This window comes from Nycticebus coucang, chromosome 8, assembly GCF_027406575.1.
Source record: "Nycticebus coucang isolate mNycCou1 chromosome 8, mNycCou1.pri, whole genome shotgun sequence".
In the NCBI taxonomy this organism is placed as follows: Eukaryota; Metazoa; Chordata; class Mammalia; order Primates; family Lorisidae; genus Nycticebus; species Nycticebus coucang.
The window spans coordinates 82637628-82654328 of NC_069787.1; the positions used below are offsets into that span (position 1 = coordinate 82637628).

Below are 16701 nucleotides of genomic sequence, written 5' to 3' on the forward strand. Positions count from 1 at the left end.
CAGTTACCAAGACACCATGCCCTACTCCAGCCCATGCTGATCTTTGCCTTTCCAGAAACTCATCTGATACTCCTTTTAGGTCTTACATCAATTCTCTTTCAGTAAATGCTAAGGTAAAAAACTCGAGAATTTAGAGCTGAGGGAAACCTAGTCTCCTGATCTTACTAATGAGGAGCCTGAGATTCAGAGAGGCCAAGGAACATCCCCAAAGACAATCAGCGAGTTATTAGTAGAGCTGAGACTAAAACTCTTATTCTCAGACCTGAACATTGCTTGTTGAATTGAAAACTGCTTTCAGAATATATCTTTTCTCTGATGCCTGGCCATGAAGCCCCAGAGACCTACACAATGGTTATCAGTATTTCAAGTACATTAGAATTACCTGTGAGAGATTTCTAACAGTCAATAGTGGAAAACACTAATTCAGTAAGTCAAGGGTAGGTAGGATCCAAGTATCTGTAAAAAATGACCTCTCTGGATAATCCTGATACAGGGAGCTTTCAGATCATCTTTTGAGAATATCTGCTTTAGAGTTCATTCTTTGATTTTTCTTTCTCTTTTGAGGTCCCTGATATTGGCCCCGTGGATACTGTTAAACTTTCCTAAAGTTCTCCCATCTGAGGAGGAAGTCTGGGCTACCTCCACCACCAGATTTCCATCTAACAGTATTACAGTGACAGCTTGTGCTACAGCCTGTTTACCTTTTCAGGTTCAAACTGGCCTGGGCCCAAGCTACTGTCTTCCCCATTAGCCAGGGCCCTGGTAGTCAAATGATTTTTCAAAGTACTTATAGGCATGCCGTGGCAAAATATTGAATGTAGTAGAAAACTTATTGGAAATACTCCATTTGCCAAGGTGTTTGTGAGCACCTCCTGAAGTGTGGATGCCTAGCTTCTGTGGCCTGCCAACTGTCTGCACCACAGGTAAACCAAACCCAAACTGTTTGCACCCAAGTAAACCAAACCCAAACACGTGCCTAGAGCTTGCCAAATCCCAGCACGTGGAGCCCTGGGCCAGGATTATGAGGAGAGGAGGAACTTTAAACAGTGATTAGGGCAAGGCAGTGGGACACACTGCTGGGTTAGTATTCTATTATTCTATTCTATTCTATTTGTAGTCCACAATTTCTAGCTGTGTGATCTTTGACATGTTTCCTGATCTATAAAATGAGAATTAAAAACTATAAAAATAATTATAATTATACTATAAAGATAAACATTCTTACCTCACAGAATTACTGTGAGGATAACAAACCACTGCACTTAAAACCATCTTTGGCACAGAGTAAGTGGTCAATAAGTGGGTGCCATTATAATTATTTTCATGAAAACTGGGATGAAATAATTAGACTCTGAAGAGATGACTCATTTCTTTACACGGTTATCAGTCTGAAAGTTACCAGTTCCCTTCTTGTTGCATGAGCATAGATCAGAGGAATGACTAGCAATATAGTAATAGCGCTTCAAAATGCTGCCTGGACCTTTGCCAACAATTAGAAAATGCTGGGTATTTCCTAGCAATAGAGTCAGTCCTGGCATGATTTAAGAAATATATAGCAGTTCTGCATTTTAGTGCTTTGATAAGGTAGCAGTTACATAAGAGGCTGCAACCACGCAGATGAGCGGAGCCAAAGGTGGGGGAGAGTTCCTAAAAGCTGTGTGAGTATCTGAATGAAGGGTGTGATAGATGAAAGACAGGGCAGCAGCTGCAGTCGTCGTCAAGCTTGGGTCTGGGAGATGCACGCATGCCCTGTGCCATTAGGTGCGTTGGCTTGGCAGCAGGAAAAACATCTCCTGACATTTCCTGTCAAGCCAACACCAATGGAGGAATGAAAGTTTGCTTTGTTTTGACATATTACTTATGTTTTCTTATTCCTTGGTAATGTTTTTAAGCTTAAAGTAAGATTGCATTGGTTTCTAACATGACAAAAAGCTGAATTAATCTCTGAAATTATGTTTTATCAAACTTTTATAAAAGACTCAACTTAGCATGTTGCCAAAGCATCACTTTCCTGTATCACATTGCCAAGTTAACTTTCCATGATGCTCAGACATAGTGGCCCTGTTCTCCAGATTCCAAGTACGGGAGAGCCCTAAAAGAGTGTTGGGAAAGTAGGTTCCATTAGCTTATTACAATTTTAGGTGGAACATGCTGGTCCATGTGCACTTAGCAAGTGAACCCATGTGCTAACTACTCAAATACTTAGACTGCCCTGTTCAAGTTGTACAATATCTCTTTAAAAGGGGACTGATTGATTTAAATAGATTGCTTGATATGTGTCACAACATAAGGCTCAAACTTTTGGAGACAAGAGAGCTAGTTTGTTTCTGGAACCATCTTTAGGCCAAATGTTATCCTAATCTCCTAGAAGTGACCAGAGTAGCTCAGTTGTTGCCCAGCTTTTTTGTAGATGATGCTCAAGCTGGAGGCCTGTAGATCTAAGGTGATAGAGGGGTCTGCTACTAGCCAGGTCAGGCTGAAAGTTTTGGTTTTGCCATTATGTGGAATATGTGCCTGGAAATGGATGAGGCCCAGGTAAGACTTATTAGATCGAAATATGTACTATTTAGGTCTTTTATTTTTTATTTTTTATTTTTTTTTAATCAAAGAATAGACAACCAATATTTATAAATAAAAATAAAAGATAATTTCAAAAAACTGATAATGCTAAATCTTATAGACAATAGAAAAAAAGAAATACTTCAAAAGCATTCCACTCAATCTGGATACACCTGATATTAAAATTAGAAAAAATGTATTATTGTAAAGGGGAAATTACAAACATAATTCACTTGTAAATGAGGATGCAGTATCCTGTATCCCAAACAACATATTAACAAGTTGAAGCAAAAATCAATGTTTAAGTAATGTACTTTAGTCAAAATTGAATCCAATTTATATGAGAATTAATCACTATTTTATTTCTTCTTTTTTTTTCTTTTCCTTACCCTCACCCCCCCTTCTCTGTTTGCTCGCTCCTTCCCCCATGCCCCACCATGTCATTAATTGGCATTAATTGTCCTCATATCAAAGTTGAATACATAGGATTCATACTTCTCCATTCCTGTGGTGCTTCACTAAGAATAATGTGTTCCACCTCCATCCAGGTTAGTACAAATGCTGCTAAATCTCCATTTTTTTAAATAGCTGTATAATATTCCATGGTATACATACACCACAGCTTGCCAATCCACTCCTGGGTTGAAGGGCATTTTGGCTGTTTCCACATTTTAGCGATTGTAAATTGGGCTGCAATAAACAGCCTAGTACAAGTATCTTTATAATAAAAAGGTTTTTTTTCCTTCTGGGTAGATGCCCAGTAATGGGATTGCAGGATCAAATGGGAGGTCTAGCTTGAGTTCTTTGAGGTTTCTCCATACTTCCTTCCAAAAAGGTTCTATTAGTTTGCAGTCCCACCAGCAATGCGAAAGTGTTCCTTTCTCTCCACATCTGCGCCAGCATCTGCAGTTTTGAGATTTTGTGATATAGGCCATTCTTGCTGGGGTTAGATGATATCTCAGGATAGTTTTAATTTGCATTTCTCTAATAATTAGGGATGATGAGCATTTTTTTCTTGTGTTTGCTGGCCATTTGTTTGTCTTCTTTAGAGAAGGTTCTGTTCATCTCTCTTCCCCATTGATGTATGGGATTGTTGGGATTAATCTTGTGGATTAATTAATTAATTCAATTAATTGAATTAATTCTTGTGGATTAATTGAAGTTCTGTATAGATCCTAGTTATTAAGCTTTTTAGTTATTTAGGTCTTCTAAAATAAGTAACTTTTTAATATTTTAAAATGAATAAAAGCAAATTTTGGAATGAATATTTTCTTTTTAATTGCTGCCTGCACAAGCAATGTGGGATATGTGAAAGCTGGCTTGATGGATGAGTGGCAGGCAAGCCGTAGGCAGGAGGCCTCAACTAGCTGTAACTTTTATTTATTCAGGTACTACCTCTATAGTGGAGGACATGGACTACTCTGAGCTGTAGAGGAAGGACAATGATGTAACACAGTCTTGCTGAACCCATACATGGAAGACGTTGATTTGAATTCCAAACAATTCAAAATTTCATAATAAAGTTTTTAAAAGGTGACTTAGCATATTTGAGGAAAAGATCTTAGAAAGTAAAAATATAACTAAACAACTATAAAATGGAATAAAAGGGATAGAAAATAAAATTCAGGAGTTTCCAAAAGACGTAGTGGGAAGATAAAGAGATAGAAAATAGGGGAAGATTTAAATGGTGCATCCAAGAGGTTCAATAACTGGTTATTAGGAGCTCCAAGGAGAAAGGACATAGAAAATATAGGTAAGGAAATTATCAAAGAAATAATACAAGAAAAATTTCAGAATTGAAAGTCAAGGTACTCTATTTTGAAAGGTACTTCCAATGTAGAGCCCATTCATTCTCAATAAATGAAAAAAAGTGCCTATTCTTAGGCATATCATGATCAACATCCAAAATTATGAAAATAGTGAATTATAAAAGCTTTTGGAGGAGGAATATTTGTTACAAATAAATAAAAATCAGAATGCTTTTGGATTTCTTTACATCAATACTGAAAGCTAGAAGGTAGAATAAAGTCAACAAAATTTTGAAGAAAAGTTATTTTCCATGTAGAATTTTATGTGTCAGCTGTACTTTCAATCAAGTGTAAAGCTAGAACAAAGACATTTTAAAATCTGCAAGGACTCAAAATTTTGGTGCCTGTTGATCCTTTTCTAGGAAAAAACCAGCATAAGTACTTCAGAAAAATGAAGAAATAAATCAAAAGAGGGGAAAAACAGAACCCAAGAGCCAGGGAACCAACATAGGAAAACAGGCAGCAGAAGATCAATGGGCCCAGCTACTTAGGAATTTCCAAATGGTATGATGTACTTGGTCATTTGGAAGATAATACAGTTAAGGTAACATATTTGGAAAATTTTCAATATAGGTCACAAAGAAAATTAAGCAAATGAAATAAGGAAGGAGTATTAACTCTTTTTTTTTCTTTTTTTTATTGAGACAGAGTCTCACTTTGTTACCCTCAGTAGAGTGCCATGGCGTCGTAGCTCACTGCAACCTCAAACTCTTGGGCTCAAGCAATTTTCTTGACTCAGCCTCCCTAGTAGCTGGGATTACAGGTGCCCGCCACAACGCCTGGCTATTTTTGTTTGTTTGTTTGACAGGCCTGGGCTGGGTTTGAACCTACCAGCCCCAGAGCATGTGATCAGCACCCTAACCACTAAGCTACAGGTGCCCAGCCAGGAGTATTAACTCTAAGGAAAAAAGTTATACAAGGAAAAATAAAACAAAACTCTGGCTTTTTAGTGAATAGTCCTTTATTATCATAATAACGTTAGGGAAGGAAAAAGGTGGTAGATGATGTAAAAGAGCTAAGACAATAAATTAATAATTGAAGGATAAAATAAAAATCAAGAAATTATAATATTAGCATATTATTGGTTAAAAAAGCTAAAAGTGTTAAAAAATGTTTGCCTCGAGGTAGTATTTTTTGTTTTTTTACTTGAGCAGTTTGACTTAAACCATGTGATTTTTGTTTGCTTTGATGAAAATGAAAATTAATTTTAAAAACTTAAAGTTTGACCATCAATAGGAAATTCAAGCCTGCACCACCCAACAAGCTGTTGCCACCACAGGCATCCCAGGAGTGGTGGACGGTAGCACAGAGTCAAAGTCTTAATCAAATCTAGGCTCTCTGCCTCCAGGTTCTTTTCTCACAGGATGTCCTCCCTGTCTATTGGCAGATAACTGGGCTGTCCTCTGCCAGAGTCGTACCAAGTTTCAGTTGAGGTTATAAGGCTGAGTGGGGGTGTATATCTCATAACAGGAAGGGGGGAAGGAAGGAAGGAGAAAATCTCCTTCACAGATGGATTTAGAAAATGGTTTGCCAAATTGTTACTGACAACTCCATGGAAATTCCCTCCAAAAGGCACAACCAGCTGAATATGACATTAAATGACAATTCCACTTCACCATCTGAAACTTGCCTGGTAGGACTCAACAGTGTATCTCTAGGGAAGCCCCAGGGGTAGATATAACCAGTGGGCACACTAGTCTAGTCTCTCCCATTCCTACCCTATTCCAAATTTGGGTTGGGATAAATGATGGTACTAAGGGTTCCAGGCTGACCTAACCCAGTGATTGGTCTGGAGAACATAGAATGGGCCATATTTCCCTCCATCCTTCCCCCTCCCTCAAGGGTTGACTTCTCTGCGTCCTTTCACCACTGCTGACTCCTGGTTCCTTACTATAAATCTGGGACCTATTCCAGACAAGACTAACCTATGTCTAGACTCACTGAGTCTGGTTATAATTGGACCACCCAGAACATAGTGATATTCAAGCAGCCATTCACCTCTCCATACTCTGCTGTTAACCAGCAGTGTCTGAAAGAAGTGATTGTAAAGGGAAGAGCCTTTCTACTCCTACATACAGGTGCGCAGGGCGTCAGGTCAGCCTCAAGCTAGGACACAGCTGTTTGTGTAGACTGGTCTGCACCAAAGCCCAAACTGTCCTCCTATACTCCAGGCTTGTAGTGTCATTTTATAGTGGAAACTACTACAGAACTCCTCATTAGGGAGGACCTCTTGGACTTTGAATTAGTTGCTGTTTTAATCTGTTTGGATTCGTTTCCAAATTAATTTAGAAAACTTAAAAGTTTGGGAATAATTTTCCTTTGGAAAGAACATCTTTTATTTTTAGGTAGTGAGTCACTTTTTAAAAATCTTGTTTGTTTTTTACAGAAATAATACATGCTTGTAACAGATTGAAGCAATATAAAAGTATTTTAAAAGATGATTGGCTCCCCCATCTTAATCCTATTCATAGAGACAAAGGATGGTGTATTTGTCTGTCTGTACCTCTTTGTACAACATGTGTACATATGTGTATACGTCATACATCTGTAATTACATATATGACTTTCACAAACAGCTATGACTATACATATATAGTTGTTGTGTAACAAAAATGAGATCGATGCAACATTTTTTCTCTTGACATATTGTAGACATCTTTAGATCTACCTCATTTCAGGGAATGCATCTTTATTCAGATGCACCTTAATTCATCTTTTTATCTTTGGTTTTCTTTGTATTTATTCTGCTTGGAGTTTATTGAGCTTCTTGAATCTGTAAATTTGATGAATTTTCAGCCATTATTTCTTTCTAACAGACCCCTATTGATAAACATTTAGATTTGCTGAGGCTTTTGAAGTTTTATCAACATAACACCCTTAACTTTGAAGTCAGAAGACTTAGTTCAGAGTCTAGATAGTCCATTTGTTTACTCTGTGACCTTTAGCAAGTTATTTAAACTCTTCGTGCCTCAGTTTACTGATTTGTAAAATGGGAATAAAATTATTCTCACAGTGTTTCTATAGGGAGAAAAAAGCTAAATGAGATAATAACTGTAATGCATTTACTATATTATAATAATATAGCTGACATTTATTGAGCACTTACTATCAGCCGGGACTGTGTGGGTAAACAAATAAATACACTATTTTAAGCTTTAGTCTTATAACATATTTTTTAATATCTATAAAGGCAAGTGCTCCATCATCATCATCACCATCATTACCATCATCATCATCATCCTTACCATCATCATTAAAATAGCATTAGCTATTCCTATGCATTTACTCCTCCAGGTAAATTTTAAAATCCACTTTCCACCTACCTTCCATCAATGTGACAAGTTTTTAAGAAAAGAAAACCCAGCTGGAATTCTGAAGGGTATCTAAGGTTGCCAGAAGAGAAAGACCCTTGGATCTGAGTCAAAGAGGAATGGATGCTCTCCTCATGTCCCTCCAAAGGCACATGACCATAAGTAGTTCATTTAAGCTCTCTGGGCAATTGCAGCTTCCCTGCAGGAGGGATAATAATCCTTACAAGAGGTGGGGGACAGTCTAAGAAAGCACTGGAACAGTGCTTGACACTTAATAAATGTACTTGCTTCTGAGGCAAGTATTTTTAATATACTCCCAGTACTTTGTCATCAGCACCATTTTCAGTGGCTGTTCTAAGGCGATCTTTAGTGAAAAGAGTTTGTGTAAGAGTAACAGCAACAGTGAACATGCAGGAAGAAGTGTAAGGCCCCCACTTCCTGTGCAAGGCAAGCTGAACATTTATGACCAGTGAAGATTAGCCAAGAGGGAGGAAAGGGAATTGGGACAAACAGACTGTTCCATTGTGCTGGTATGTGCCACCAACCATGGAGTGGACTTCCTGCTTCAGGACACAGCTGACCTTTAGAGAGTCACTGTCTGGGTGAGGCTGCCCTTTAGTAGGACAGAACACAGCTGTTCAGATGTCAGAGGCTAGTTAATAACTGAGTTTGGCTGTCAGCTCAGGACATTAACTGCTTCCTAGGTTTAAGGAAGGCCAGAAGGACAGTATGAAGGGAATCTTTGTATTACCAGCAGGTTCTTTGGTATTCCTTCTTTGAACAAAAATTAACACTTCACAGCAGCTTTAAAAAGTACTAAGAGAACTCATAAAAATCAGAGCAGATGTATAGGAGATCACACTTCCAGAACTCTCTGGGGAACTATTCCTGGACTAACAAGTCCAACAAATGTGTTAATTCAGGTTGAGATTTCTAATGCAAATATTGATTCAGTCTTAGCCTTTACAGTTAATTCAACAGCTTGAATGTATCCCTTCAGAATATTTTGCCTATCTCTTTTCTTTCTTCATGCCTAATAATTTGCCCACCCTTTATTGTGAAAGTGGTTGCCTGGTGGTTTTTTAAGGGTTGGTTCTGCATTCTTTCTGTAGGTCTCAGTAATGTTTAGAGGGATTAAAATAACTATTCCTACATTTTCTTAGTGGCATAATTGTGGAAAAGGAGAGAGAAAAGATAGACAAGATAGTTTAGGCCAGGAGATCTTAGTAGAATGTTAATTATATTCAATCTTAAATAAGATTACATAAAAGTAACTTCTTGCTCACTATTCAATATTAAGGAAAAAACTGAGAACAAATTGATTTTTTCCTAGCCCATGTAACATTTTTAATTACTGTTAATTTAAAAATATGTGTTTCAAAGTTTGTATGAATGGATATGCAAACTGCTACATGGATAATTAATTACTAATATAAAATAAAATGTTTTGAATAAACATTTGACATGACAGAAGTAATATATGTATTTATTTCATCTTCATTCTTCTAAAGGATATTTTCACTGACTATGGAATTCTGAGTTGAATATCTTTTCCCACAGATGTTGTTATACTATCTTCTTGGTTTTTGAAGAGAAGGTAGTGGTTACCGGTATTATATTATGTAATGTATAATAGTTTCTCTGGCTACTTTAAAGATTTTCTTTTATTTACTTTTAGTTTTCTTTATCTTTGGTTTTCTTTGTACTTGTCCTGCTTGGAGTTTATTGAGCTTCTTGAATCTGTAAATTTGATGAATTTTCAGCCACTAAACACCCCATTCTTCTACTTTTCTCCTTCTGGGACTACAGTTAAATCTATATTAGACCTTTTGACATTGTTACATAAGTCTGAGGTTTTGTTCGTTTATTTCCAATCTTTTTTTTTCCCCAGAGATCTTCAGATTGGATAATTTCTATAAGTCTATCTTTAAGTTCACTGACCCTTTCTTTTATCACTATTCTGTTAAGCTGAACCAGTGATTTTTTTAAATTATAAATATTTTAAATTCTAGAACTTCCAGGTGGTTCACTTTTGTAGGTTCTATTTATCTGCCAAGGATTCCTATGTATTTCATATATTCTTATATTCTATTGAGTATAATTATAATACCTACTTAAAAAATTCTTATCTGTAGGGTGGCGCCTGTGACTCAGTGAGTAGGGTGCCGGCCCCATATGCCGAGGGTGGCGGGTTCAAACCCAGCCCCAGCCAAACTGCAACAAAAAAATAGCCGGGCGTTGTGGCGGGCGCCTGTAGTCCCAGCTGCTCGGGAGGCTGAAGCAAGAGAATCGTGTAAGCCCAAGAGTTAGAGGTTGCTGTGAGCCGTGTGACGCCACGGCACTCTACTGAGGGCGGTACAGTGAGACTCTGTCTCTACAAAAAAAAAAAAAAAAAAATTCTTATCTGTAAACCGCAACATCTGAGTTATTTTGAGGTTTCTATTTCTTTTTCTTCCTTTCTTTCTTGCTTTTTTTTTTTTTGAGATAGGGTCTCACTGTATCACCTTGGGTAGAGTGCCATGGCATCATAGCTCATAGCAACCTTGGCATCAAGTGATCCTCCTGCATCAGCCTCTTGAGTAGCTGGGATAGGTAGGAGACATTGTTTCTTTGAGCAAGGGCAAGAGGTGAATGCTTTAACATTCAGGTATTTACCTGGAACTTAGAAATACAGGTCTCCCAGGTGGAAGCCTGTACCCCCTCCTCACTCTGAAGCTTTATTTGAATCACACTCCCTCAGTGCAGTGCCTGGGCCAAGGCTTTAATTTGAAGGAGTTGAACTGGAGGCTCTCTAGGTTCCTTCCAGTTCTAGCATTCCCTGAACACATCGCTGCTTGAAAAAGTTGTTTGTCAAAGAGATTAAATATTAATTTTCCTCTTACAATGTTACTTTGCTTTATTAGCCAACCCTTTCTTTGTAAAGTCTGGATTGTACTGTTAGATGTACAGCATTACAGATTCCATATTCAGAGCGTCACAACTCAAGCATTATTGCTGTGTGGTAATGGTGCTCTTCACAGAGCTGTAACATTTCAAGGTATTGAACTTTCACAATATGAAAAAAATGACTGTTGTTTAACTAGATGGAACTATAGGGGAAAGCTTATAGTAGTTCTGCACATGTCATAAGTGAGTCTGAATAATTCCAACTTAAAATGATGCTTTTCACAGAATACTTATATCATCTTGCTAATTCTAGAATTCTAGAATTAGCATGTAAGTGGGATCTTAAAATTGTATAGGGCAGCATAAAAAAGAAAATCTGTTACTGTGTGAGTTTTTAGCAATTATTTTATTATTATTGTACAATCTAATAGATGTTTTGATCTTTGTCCCACAGATAAAAGACCCAAGCAATAAGTTGAATCATTAGGTGATCAATGAAAAATTAACTCTTCTAAACACCCAGGTCTTGGCAGACATCTGTTTGTGTCAGGTGTGAAGGCAAAATGTTGGAAATATTGTTATTTTTTGACCAGTCAGATCAAGCATTTGATGTGAAAAAGGAATAATATGCTGAAAAAGTTGTGCAATATGAGGACACAAACTTTTTGAAGGAAAAGTGGAAAGGAAAGTAGCCCAGAGCGCTCCATTAGTAAGTTTGCCATTACTATTGTGTTTGATGACTGGCTTAGACTCAGTTTCAAAGACTTAAATTTGATTATTAATGGAATGCTGATTATACAGAATTATACAGATTATACAGATTGCAGAGAAAGTGCGTTTCTTATCTTTCATTCTCTTTTTATAGTATTAGGAAGGAACCATGTCCTGACCACATGAAAACCATTTGAACCCAAGGTCACAGCTCTCTAAAGTGTCTTCTAAGAGAACTTGTACAGTATTCAGCAAAGATGTTCAGTATTCACATTTATTGATGGAATGAGTTCAGAGTAATTTTAAAGAGGGTCTTCTCTCACGGAACCTTGGCAGGAAGGATCTCAGATCAGAGTTTCCTCAAAGAGCTAAGGATGTACCATTAGGTCCAGGCCCCAGTGAAGGGAAAATGAACAGAGCTACATCAGAGGCTTCTATTTTAAAAATATTGCACTGAAATATGTGTCATTTGGCTGTTAACAGACAGCATGTTTTGAAGCCACATATCCAAATAATAAGAACAATATTAGGTTGAACCATATGAAATTGCTGTCGTACAGATTAAACTATATAATCATATAGTTTAACTTAACAATAGCACTAATAACATTACTACTGCTACTGCTATCTACTGAGTGCTTACTGCAAGTCTCATGCCAAGAGCTTTACACACATTATCTCATTTACTCCAGTTATATTACATAAGTTACTCATTGCTGGTTTGACCCATATTCCATTTGTTCATTCAGCAAATATTTACTGAGGACCTGCTATGTGCCAAGTAACATGTAACAATAACTAAGACAGAATTCTTGCTCTCATAGGGTTTACTATTATAGCGTGGAGGACAGATAATAACAAGTAAATTTAAAAATTATTAATTACAGAGCATGGTAGGTCCAGAAACACAGTAAACACAGAGCTATGATAGAAAGTATCATGGTAGGCCTAGTTCTATCATGGCCTGGTCAGAGAAGCCTCATACCTCATGGGGGAGGTACCATTAAGGAACATTCTAGGCAGAGAAAGCTACAGGTGCTTGGCATGATCCAGGAGCCAGTGAGATTCTAGTCAGTGAGTGAGGAGAAACGTAACTTGAGATGAACTTGGAGAAACAAGCAGGGGCAGGTCACATATGGAGAGCATTCCAGGCCCTTTTGTTTCAGATACATAGAGTTTAAGATGTCTATGGGTCTTTCAGGGAGAGGTGCTAAGTAGGCAGTGATATCATGGGCTGGAACCCAGAAGAGCAGTCTTGGCTGGAGATGTCAACTTAAGACCTCAGCATATAGAGGATATCTAAACTCATGAGAATGTCACACTCACCTAGGGAGAGAAAGTAAACAGCTTTGGAAAATCCACCATTAGATTGTAAAGTGACTTTTCATGCCTCTGGTAGCCAGCCTATCCCAAAGCCAGAGACTGTGCTCCTTGGGAAAACTGTCCCTGTAGTTCAGAACCCAGCACAGGGGTCTGGTCTGAGGGGGAGCCCCATGTGCAGAAACTGCCAACTGAGGACCTGCACTGTGACCATCCTGTGGTATGAAGTGGAAATAGGAACCAATCAGGCTATTTCCTCCAGAGTTTGGCATTGAGAAATGGAGAGGTAAACACTGTGGGGCAAGTGGGCCATGAGAAGTCTGAGCCCAGAAAGTCTGAAGACAAGCTCCAGCTGAAGTCAGGAGGGTCAGAGAAGATAGCAGAAAAGAAGATGAGAAGGCCAGGACACCACAGGTGCTCCAAAGGAAGCAAGAGTGAGAAGACCGAGACTCTGAGAGGTTTAACTGCTTGGCCAGAACTTTGACCCCAGGGAAATATCACTCCTGTGGAAATGAGAGTGGCTACGTGTGTATCATTGAATTATACCTCTGGTTAGAACCAAGGAAGTTAGTTCATGTCATCCATAGCACTCTGGAGAGGCAGGCTGGAGTGTAAGCAAGAAGGACGTGGAGCTAGAGATCGTGTGGTATAGAATGTTATACATTTACTCAAACTGTGAACCTTGTTTGGGGGACACCACATGGGAGATAGAAGGCAGTAAAATTAGGATCAGGGAATATCGAATATGAAGGATAGATAATCCCTCACATTCTTTAGGATTAGAATCAGCAATTCTTCAAATCAGCTTTGAAGTTTTAGGATAATATTTATTTGGATTAATAAGGGTCATTTTTTGACAGTGAAAAAAATGTTTTGCTTCTACTGATGCAATGATTTGAAGAAAGAAAGTATTGGGGAAAGAAAGGGAAAGTGTGTTCATCACAAGTTGTCACATAGGGCTTGGTGCCTATGCTAAATGGTTAGGGCGCCAGCCACATATACCGAGGCAGGTGGGTTCAAACCCAGCTTGGGTCTGTTAAACAACAATGACAACTACAACAACAGCAACAACAAAAAAATAGCCGGGTGTTGTGGCAGGTGCCTGTAGTCCCAGCTAATTGGGAAGCTGAAGCAAGAGAATCACTGAAGCCCAAGAGTTGAAGGTTGCTATGAGCTGTGACATCACAGCACTCTCTACCAAGGGCAACATACTGAGACTTTGTATCAAAAAAAAAAAAAAAACCAAGTTATAACATAGCTTTAAACAACTTATGAGGATTTATCTTATGGTTTTACAGGGAACTATAGGAATATTGTAAAAAATAGAAAACTATAAAGGCAAAGAAGTCATCCATAGTACCATAACTTAAAGATATTAACCATCATTAGTTTTTTTAAGATTGTTCTTCTTGCTTTTTTATTTTCTCTTACATATTTCTATGTGTAAATATCATAAGCGGAACATGGGAACTACTCCAGATATATAGCTTGATATGCTGGGTATTTTTTATATATATTTTTCCCATGTTATTAAAAACCCTTAGAAAACATCATATTTAATGACTACAGAATATTCCCCAGTTTGTGGCCATATGATCACTTTTTTTAAAACCATACCTTATATTAGACATAGAGATTTTTCCTAATATTTTTTCCCATTATAAAAGTGACAGTTTTATTTCAGGAGACACAGTTCTGTGTCTGGGAAGGAAAGGAAGTGTTTGAGTTTACCAGGGTGCCTGATGCCCCTAACTGAACCTGGTCAGCTCCCTTCTCAGGCCTCCAAAGGGACTTGGGTCTAGTCAGAGACCCAGGAAAGGCGCACTCAGATTCACTGACAATAATACCAGGGGTCACTCTGGCCTCTATGTCTATATTGCTTTTCCCAGGGGTACAAGAAGGCTCTAGGAGTAGGAGTCCATCTCAGTGGACAACCCTTCTACTCCCAGTCTGCCCATAAACCCCAGAAGGAGCCCTTCCTCATTCTCTTTCTCACAAAGAGAGGCACCTCTTTCTGAGCTCCTATTTGTCTATAGTCTAGAGCAGTATAGAAAAGGATCCTACTTGGCATAGTGATAATAATAATAGCAGTGGCTAATATTTATTGGGCATTTGCTATGATATGTCATGTGCTTTGTATACAGCATTTTGTTTAATTTGCAGACCTCTTGTTTTGAGGTAGTGTTGCCCAATGGAGATAAGCAAGGTAGGCTATAGAGTTATAAAGACCTTGGTTAGAGTTGCTGCTGTGCCATTTCCAGCAGCTCTATGACTTAGACAGGTATATCAATCAGAAAACCCAAACAAAGGTGGCTTAAATAAGTAGGTAGTTACCTTTCTGATGTAATGAAAATTCTGGAAGGAGCCAGTCCAGGGCTCATACGGCTTCCTCAGGGATCCAGTTTCTCATTTTCCTTCTGTACCATGCTTGGCATGTGGCATTCATCCTCATGATTGGGAGGTGGCTGCTGCATCTGAGGCGTCTTTTCTGGGTAGGCCAGGCAGGAGGAAGTACAAAAGGGGAAGGGATAATCTTTGTATCAGGAGAGCATTTTGGGAGAAACTCAGTTTATGTCTCATTGGCCAGAATTGTGTCACATGGTCACCTAGTTGTAAGCCAGGGGAAAATTTTAGTTGGGCACATTACCATCCCTAAAGAGTTCTGTTAGAAAGGGAGAAGAGGGAATGTTTGGTGGGTCGGCAGCCATCAAGATCTGTATCAACAAGCCATTTCATCTCTTTGTAGCTCAGTTACCTCTGCTAGTAATACTCTCTATGCTATTCAGGCTCTTTCAGCTTACAAGAGGCATACCAAACTCACCCCAGGGAATGGGAGCACCTTGTGAAGATTCCTAGGGACGTGGAGAAACTTGGGGTCGGTCACAATAACATTCACTATGGGTTTCTGTACTTCCCAGCAGAGAAGTGTTGACACCTCATTTTCAGAATGTACTGGGAGCTCTGGGGACCCACTGTCATCCCTTCCTTTTAAATTTGGGTATCCATGTCTGCCACCCTAGGGATTCCTCCAGGTGTGGAAAGCTGGTCTCTGCCCACTTTTTCCTCTTACTTCTATAACTCACTACAGTCTCACCCTAACTCTTATCCCTGCTGCTTCTTATATTCCAGCACCTTGGAAGAGACAGAGTGTTGGGGCAGTCAGTGGCCACCCATTGAGAGTCTTACATCAGGCTTGCCACAGTAGTCACAAGTCACCTGCTAGCTACAGGACGCATTTTGGCCACTTTCCTCCACACAGGCCTGTGGCAAGCACTCATTGGATCGCACATCCTCTCCCTCTCCAATACATTACCTCAGAGAGTTTCAGATGCACAATATTGGACAACTCTAGGGGGTACCGTCTACATTGAAACCTATGTGAGTTGTGCTCCAGTAGACGTCATTCCCTTGAAGTTGAGCAGCATGGTAATACTGAACCTAGGTGGGCTTCAGTTGTTTGAGACCATTAGAGATAGTGGCGATTTTCTTGTTAACTGGCTGTTAGAGAGCCAGGCACAGCCTGGGCCACTGTATCCTAACCCAAGGGCACAGTGGAGAGCCTGGGTTCTGTGAAAAGATGGAGGAGAGGACTTGGGCAAGGGTGCTGGTCTGAGCCCTGGCATTCCTAAGGCAGATCTTATCATTAGAAAAGACTACTGTGAGCTACACCCTTCATTCCAAGCTGCGTGGAGGTGAGGGGCACTCGTCAGGACAAACGATGGAATGTGTGCTCACATACTTTGAAACTCACTTACTTGAGAGGCCTTCATGTTGCTGTTATTGCTGCTGCTGCTGCAAAACAGCTTTGAACCTGAGGTGTGAAGCTGATTTTGCAAGCATGGGCAGGGGGTGGGGGGAAAATTTTGGCAACACAAGATATGAGAGCTTGCATTCAGTGACCAGGGATAGGGACATGAGTAGGACTAATGAATAAGGCTCCTTTGTCTCATCAGTAGTGGTTTTAGGTAATTTGTGTAATGTTTGGACGCTCACTATCAAACACAAGAGTCAGAAGAGTTATCACAAGATAGTCCAGGTAAACAGAGTCAGCATACCTAACCAGACACTCCTCTCAATTTGGGCTATGAAGTGGCTTCCTAGTACTA

At 39.1% G+C, this 16701-nt stretch overlaps 1 protein-coding gene and 1 pseudogene across 1 annotated transcript in view; one reads left to right on the forward strand and one right to left on the reverse strand.

Moving 5' to 3' along the window:
- CTDSPL (CTD small phosphatase like) overlaps positions 1 to 16701 on the forward strand; it is a 121229-nt gene that overhangs the window by 26787 nt on the left and 77741 nt on the right.
- LOC128592341 (gem-associated protein 7-like) overlaps positions 1 to 16701 on the reverse strand; it is a 36150-nt pseudogene that overhangs the window by 7491 nt on the left and 11958 nt on the right.